At 36.8% G+C, this 7951-nt stretch overlaps 1 long non-coding RNA gene across 1 annotated transcript; it reads right to left on the reverse strand.

Moving 5' to 3' along the window:
* Positions 1-4534: 4534 nt before the first annotated feature.
* On the reverse strand, positions 4535-6172 carry LOC309480012. The gene is made up of 3 exons (XR_014199501.1): positions 5840-6172; positions 5263-5337; positions 4535-4980 (listed from the first exon to the last, which is right to left on the reverse strand). It is a non-coding gene; the product is annotated as an uncharacterized lncRNA (long non-coding RNA).
* Between the last annotated feature and the right edge of the window lie 1779 nt (positions 6173-7951).

Genomic DNA, 7951 nt, shown 5'->3' on the forward strand with positions numbered 1-7951 from the left:
TATCCCAGCGTTGCATTGGATGGGTATTGTTATGAACCCCACTATTAAAGTGCCCTTTAAAGAAGGGGGTAAGCAACATAAAGACATGCAATGCAAAATATAACAGTTTTAACTGTTTATTCTTGGAACTACACGACTCACGGATCAGTAGGCAACAGATAATGTTAACAGAAATAAACAAACATAGAACAACGAAACATTGAAACAAGCACCAATGAAACAAAGCTTATCAACGGCTGGCGGAAAAACATCATGGAATGTATACGTCATACACACACAGGGCTCTCAACACTCCACTCAAGCCCTTCTCCTTCAGTGCACGCCAAGCTCTTGACAGAGTTGAAACAGTGATCGAAGCGATCACGCCGCTAGAAACATATTGTAGTAGGTTAACCTCCGCGCCCTTCTCTCTCCGCTCTCTCGTTATATATGTAACGTCTGGACTTGACTTATTCATTCTATGCTTCAGAAAGCTTTTAACCTACTGGACTCATTTATGTAAATCACAGGACTAGCGCCAAGGAGTCTGGATCAAATTGCTCCATTGACACTTTAGTTGCATGGTAGAGGTTAAACAAAAACATCTCCAAACTCTTTTGTGAGCTTCAAAAAGATCGTAATCAACTCAACTCCCCTCCCACGGCAGGCACGAAGGCCAGGTGGCATGGCTAGACATCTGAGAGACGCACCAATATACTTACACAAACATTCTTTCCATTTAACTCATAAGTCATTCCAAAATGTATATGATATATTCCTGTGTGTATGTATGTTTCCCACCTCATATTAGCCTAGTTATGACTTTCTAGTTGCGTTACTTGAACTCTTAATGCTTATATTCAAGTGTAAGAATGTATCTCTTCTTTGTATCTTCCAAACATATATTGGTACCGAATTAAACATCTCGGTTTGCCTTAGCTATACATATATGGTAGGTTACGATAAAATATGTTTTACCATCCTTTGGAGTAGAAATGACCCATTCTGGACACCATTATAAAACACGCAAATCAGGCTGTCAGAAGGAGACAAAGAAACTCTCTCCCGCTAAAAGTTTCTGAGTGTTATTTGGTCACTGCCCCCAAAATAGGTGTGAACTAAGTCTTCCTTAAAGGACAAGCATGATGGCTCATCGCTATCTTTTCTTTTCTTTTCTTTTCTTTTCTTTTCTTTTCTTTTCTTTTCTTTTCTTTTCTTTTCTTTTCTTTTCTTTTCTTTTCTTGTTAGCCTTATCTCCGGCTTCTTGCCTTGTTTTAGTCTTGTGCTCATTAATTTCTATCTCCGAGTGAAATTGACTTAGCCTGAATTTCCGGCAACTTCGCTTTCAAGTAAACCTTTTAAACGTCCCACAAACAACGTGCTCTCCGGAAGAACTGAAAGAACACTTTAAACTCACGGACCATCATACACACACGCACATTCTTGCTCAGCACCAAAGATCCATGCAAGTATAATTTCTATCGAGATTTAGATGTGTTTAAGATAGCTCGCCCCTGCTTTAAGGTTATTTGATTCTGTGCTGGCTCTCAAAGGTTAACTGTTTGGGATATTTGCTATTCTGTGATCTGCTTTCTCTTTCTTTCTTTACTTTTCGTTATTCTGTTTATATATATTCTTTGTTTAAGTATAGTTGTATGTATTTGTAGTTTCATTTATTAAAACCCATTATACGCTTGATTGCCGCTGTCTCCTGCTCACCTAACAAAGTTTCTTAAATGTGAAATCTTAAGCTACAAGCTATATTTTTGAGTACTTTATAGTAATCTAATACTATAATTGAAGCTGATGCATAAATGTTTAAATCAGCAAGCCCCACAGGTCTTGAGTGAGTGCGTAGTTTCTCTCAGGGCTGTGGGTTCAAGGACTAGAGGAGCTCAGAACGGGAACTGTCAGATCCCGAAATGTAATACTTCATTCGGACAATCAGCTTTTTCCAGGCACTAAAGCCTGGAATTGTTTACCCACTGAACTGAAAGGAGAGTCAAACTGGGTCCTTTTCAAACACAAACTTAAAGACTCTTTAATCAGAGGTCAGAAATGTGACCACTGACTGTCTGTTGCGTTTATATTGTGTTATACTGTATTATTATTTTAACTATGTATTGTTTAATTTTATGTAAAGGCCCACTAGGGACGAACATTGAGAATTAGCTTCGGCTAAAATGTTGTAGTATGTAACATGAGTTTATGTAACATACTTGTCCCTATTCAAATAAACTTAAATAAATAAATAAATAATAATAATAGAACAGGAAAGTTATTCTTCATGACCAGAATAACCTTTTTTTGAGAGTTGATAAGGAGAATAATCTTCCTTGAGAGTTGATAAGAAGATTGTACTGTCGGTTCGGTGGACCAGCAGATTATTTGATGTGGAATTCATTCACTGTAAAAAAGAATTACATCCCCAAGTCAAAATTTCTAGTGACTGGTCACATCTAAATTTTTCAATTAGTCTGACGTATTATTTCTCATTGAGCCAATGTTAACAGACTATTGCAACAAGAACTGCACTTGGGCCAATAAAAAAATTTAGATGTGACCAGTCACTAGAAAATTTTGACTTGAAGAGGTTAGAATTTTTTTTACAGTGTTCTGTTAAAGGTAATTCTGAAAATGTATCTTGCCTATCTATATATTCATAATTGATTATAATTCGTTGTAATTAATTATCCATATACATATAGATACAAATAAATGGGCTATTAAATCGCCCCTTTTTGGGCGATTTAAAATATGTAGGTACACTGTAAAAAATGTCTAACCCCTCCAAGTCAAAATTTTTAGTGACTGGTCACATAAAATGTTTTAAATTGGCCCAAGTGTAATTCTTGTTGCAATAGTCTGTTAACATTGGCTCAATGAGAAATAATACGTCAGAGTAATTGAAAAATTTAGATGTGACCAGTCACTAGAAATTTTTGACTTGGGGATGTAATTTTCTTTTACAGTGTAATAATTGAACATAACCAGTGTGATTAATTATTAATTATCCCTTTTTTTGAGCTGATTCGCTACATATATCCAGCCCAGAACATTACTGAACAGGCTGCAGGTGCGCTAGTCCGAAAGATAGAGAGAACCAGATTAACCAGAGAAATAAACAGTATGTTCAATTGAGGTACATAATAGGTAGAATGTGTGTTAATAATTCGGCAAGAGAGGCTTACAGGTAGGGGCTTGTGTGATCAAGTTAACAGCCAAGCTTTAAATTGGACCATTTTGCTTCTGCTTCCCCACATGATGTCTGATAATATGACTCTGTGTCAGAAGCTCCAGTGGCGCACGGTACTTATAAGGCAGTACGCAGCTGAGCAGTGCGAGGTTGTGAGTTTGAATCTCACCTGGAGCATGGTTTTAGAAAGCAAGAGACACTATGGCAATGTCTAACTTAAAAGATTGTCTGAACATCACATTGGCTGCGTTCGAAACCGCATACTCAATGAGTAGGTACTTAATTTCAATAAGTACTTACTTAACGAGCGCTAAAAGAGTAGGTACTTTATAGCCAGATCTCGTTGAGTATGAATGCGAACCGGACACCTGCCATGTTGACGTTATCATGTGACCTACGACGCGTTATCACAAGAGCCACAACTTGAAAAATTTGAACGACACGTTTAATTAATCTATCTGTAAATATCTTGATATTGATAAACTTGCTCATTTTGTGGTCTTTTTGAAGAAACTGCTGCCCATTTATGTTGTGAATACATTTAGGGTTGATTTAAGTTCTTATATTTAACCCTACTAATGTGACCCACCGTTTTATCCTTAACGATATTATTTATTTTTATTACCAAATCCCAAAATTGTCATCTCTTGAATATGTTGTTAATTTCTTTATTTTATATCCAAACATTTTCAGCCACAAGCAAAAGTGGCTTACTGCTTTATGTTTTCCGCTTTTTCTTGATGAATTTAACTCTCGTTTCATCCCTCAGGCCTAGGCCTATAAATAACAAAAAATGATTTTTTTAAGTGTATTATAACTAATTATTTAAGAAAATATATATTGCGATATTCAACCTTGTAGGTTCTTTTTTCCTGTGTATAAAATATCATATTATGTATGCAAACCCATGATTGATATATGTGTGTGTATATATATATAGGCCTATATATATATATATATATATATATATATATATACCTCATAACATCAGTAACTCAACAGCCCTACCTAGAACGGTTTTCTCCAGCGTTTGTAATGTCTGCACAAAGGGCAGCTGTGCGAAGATTCGCCTTTGGAGAAAACTGTTGATTTTATACTCGAAAAATTTAAGTATCATTAATGTTAAAAATTAATATTACCCCAGAATGAATTGCATTGCTATCCCACCCCAAAACATACAATAATAACAACGATAAATGCTGACCAATACTTAATTATATTAATTTTTACTGAAAATAATTCAATAAAACAAACAAAATGTAATGTATGTCATACGACATAGCTATGCATGAATACACTCTAGATGTGTATATAGTGAACATATCTACATTTTCATTCAAACAATAAATAAAGCATTAATTAAATATTTATATTTTATTTACTGACAACAATGAGAAATATTAATAAATTAGTAAAAGAATGAATCAAAGTCACCATCACACAATAAACAAATGCATATACAAGTCAACACATGAAACAAAGCTTTATTCAAACTACAATCATGTATGTAGGCTACAGGCGCTGAACCCCACATCCTTCTGCTGTCTCAACACAGCGGTTCCCATTCTGCAGCTTTATTCTGATGAATCAGCTGACCACCAGAGGTGAGCCGTGCCTTCGTGCCTCAGGTTGTTGCGTGCTGTGTTGTGCTTCACAATCTGAGGCAATAAGGGCAGGTGGAGTGATGGAGGGTCTCGTAAGGGCAGGTGGAGTGATGGAGGGACTCATCCATGGCACCATCTCCAGGATTCAGCTCTGGGCTCCTCATCCTCAGTGCTCACACCAGCCTGCTGACATTTCAGATCCTACAAAAATGCACAAACATAACACAAAAAACAGTCATTTTAACCGCACAATGTAATTTGATTTCAGTATTATTTAGAAGACAAAAACATGTTTTTTTCCACAAATGCCGCCATCATCTTTTCTTGTAGGTCCTGCTCCACCACAAAAGATCTGCAGCAAATGCACAGAAATGAAGAATCAGAAAAGTGCTGTAATAGCTCTGTTTGAAATTACAATAATTAAAATAAACTACAACTTAATATTTAAATAGTTGTTGTTATTCATGTCTGTAGTATACTCACTCAAAGCCTTTGATGGCAGCATTCAGCTTCATGAGCCACTCTCCACTGGATAAACACACATCTGTTCATCTGTCCCTGTAACATCCCGACAAGATTCACATTACCTCTGTGATTTATGAGCAACACTACATTTACATGTTGAGGTTGTTTTAACTTTTTATCCAACATAAATGTTCCTCAATTTATCAACAGTAATGGACAAATAAAATAGATAACTTATGTTTAGTTAATATAGATTTGTTCTAGCACACATTCATCACTCAGATGTCTATTTCATGTTGTGATGTGCTCTTCTGCAATACTTACTGAAGATTTTCCTGTCAGATGTAAATAGACATTTAAAATAAGCGTCTTTAAGATATATATGGTTTATGTAAATCCACTTTAGAGACGTAACTTACGTGTCCTTACTGGAGCTCCCCTGTTAGCTAACGTTATACATAATAAAACGTGTTTTTACAGCAAAATCACAACTATACTACACTGTGTAACGTCTTTACACCTTCAACAATTCAACAGTTTACTCTACAGTAGTTCAACACATGCAATTTTAACGCAAGGAACCGTGTTTACTCACATTTGAAAGCACCCGCGTCGCTGATCTCCGCGATGTTTGATAATGACGTATCCTCTCGCGTGGCCTCCTGGGATAGAAGAGTATCCACGGATCAGCACTCAAAAATCTGTGTGGAAGCAGTAAGCCATCCGGGAACTTCTCGCCTACTCTTTTATGAATACTGATGTTTCGAACGTACTGCTTCCTTCACGTACTGTTTTCGCCTACTATATAGTAGGAAAGTAGGCATATTCGAACGCACTTAAGTCCGAATCTCGCGATAATTAATACGTCACCCAGGTAATTCTCGCCTACTCTTTTGGATTCGTACATACTTTTTCGCTCGCCTACTCTTTTTCCCGTACTAAATAGTAGGGAAGTATGCGGTTTCGAACGCAGCCCCTGTCTTCATCCATTAGAAGAATGATCAAGGAATAATGCAAAAAAAAAAACATTTAATGTTCTATGCTTAAACTAGTATTAGGTATTAGGGTATTATAAGTATTAGGGTAAGTGTACCCATTAAGCCCACCAAAATCTAAGTCTAGGTATTTTCATAGATATTGACATAGTTTATAAGAAAAATTATTTGTTGAAATGCAAGATTTATCTCTCATGTATTAATTAGTTGATGTACATTTTAGAATATAAAATTAAGGTAATTTAGGAATAAAGTCAGAAGTCTGGCATGGGCTTAATTGGTACTTTGGCACCATTTAAGCCTGCATGTGTTCCAAATAAGCCCACATCATAATTGATTCACAAAATATAAAAATGTATTGATTTTAAAGAAGTAAAACATCAATATATTTATTCAGTGACAGGGAAGTATTAAAAAAAATTACTTTTGCTAATGTTTGATTAGAGTCCTGGGTGGGATGGGTAGGTGTTAGTGGCCGGTGGTCTGGAGCCTTAAGTCGGCTTGACTGGAGTTGTAGCTAGAGTCAAGCTGGAAGTTTGACCGGGTGTATCTCGGGACCCAAGGCGAGTTGCAGCCTTAGGTCGGCTTGACTCTGGAGTTATGCCCGATCAAAGTTCCACAGGAAGTGACCATATATCGGGTTAGGTATCATATAAGCCGAGTTAGAGCTCAATACTCCCGGCATAGGGGGCCCACTGGGTGACCCCTTCATGCTCAGAGTTCGGAGCCCCAACTCGGCTTGGGTCCCGAGTTTGCCCGGTCAAAGCTGGACAGGAAGTGGCGGTATCTCGGAGCTAGACGGTCCCAGGGGCTCAGGACTGTGGAGAATGTAGGGTCCCTCTGGGACCTCTTCATACCCGGAATCTCAGGCCTTAACTCAGCTTGGCTCTCGAATTATGCCCAGTTATACATTAAGGACTTTAGGACAAAACGGGCTCTATCTCATTTGAATGAATGTGTGTATTTTGTAGGCCTATCTAAATATAGTTGTAAATTAAGGTAGTAGGGTAAGGTTAAAAGGTTAGTAAGGTAAAAGCACACAAAGAAATGTTATCATTAAACACTTTCAGAAAATGTATCAAAGTTTGCAATTAGAGGGATTCCTCATTGAAACACATAAGGTGGGCTTGTTCCACAGTGAGTAATGGTGAGAAAAGTTTTTTTTTTCCTTAAAAATTTAAGACATGTTTACAAATACATGCATTGAGCTTAAATATACTGTGGACTAAGTATCATAGTAATTTTCATTGTGCCCACATTGAGAAATGTTAAGTTTTTTTCATTCAAGGTTGGCTTGTGTTGGCTATAGTTTGCATGCGTTTTGTGGCCCTGTACCATTAAGCCCATCTTAAAAAAAAGTTAATTTATGAAAACAATCTTCTCTACAAAACAATTTATGATGTATTTATTTGTAAATTAATGTAAAATGAATCACAAAACATTTATTGTTTGCAATTCACATGCTTAATTCTTTGGCAGTCTAGCCTTTCTGTAAGGCTAATGGTTTGACCTATCACACTAAAAAAAAATGGTTCTTCAGCGGTTCTTTGCGGTGGTTAAGGTGCTATATAGCACCACTACCATTTAAAGAACCTGTTAAGCCCAGTTTGGTTCTTCAGCGGTTCTTTAGCGGTTCTTTGGGGTGGTTAAGGTGCTATATGGCACCTCTTATGGTTCTACATAGCACCATTTGACAAAGGTAGGTGCTATAT

Source organism: Leuciscus leuciscus (assembly GCF_965113295.1).
Source record: "Leuciscus leuciscus genome assembly, chromosome: 18".
NCBI lineage: Eukaryota > Metazoa > Chordata > Actinopteri > Cypriniformes > Leuciscidae > Leuciscus > Leuciscus leuciscus.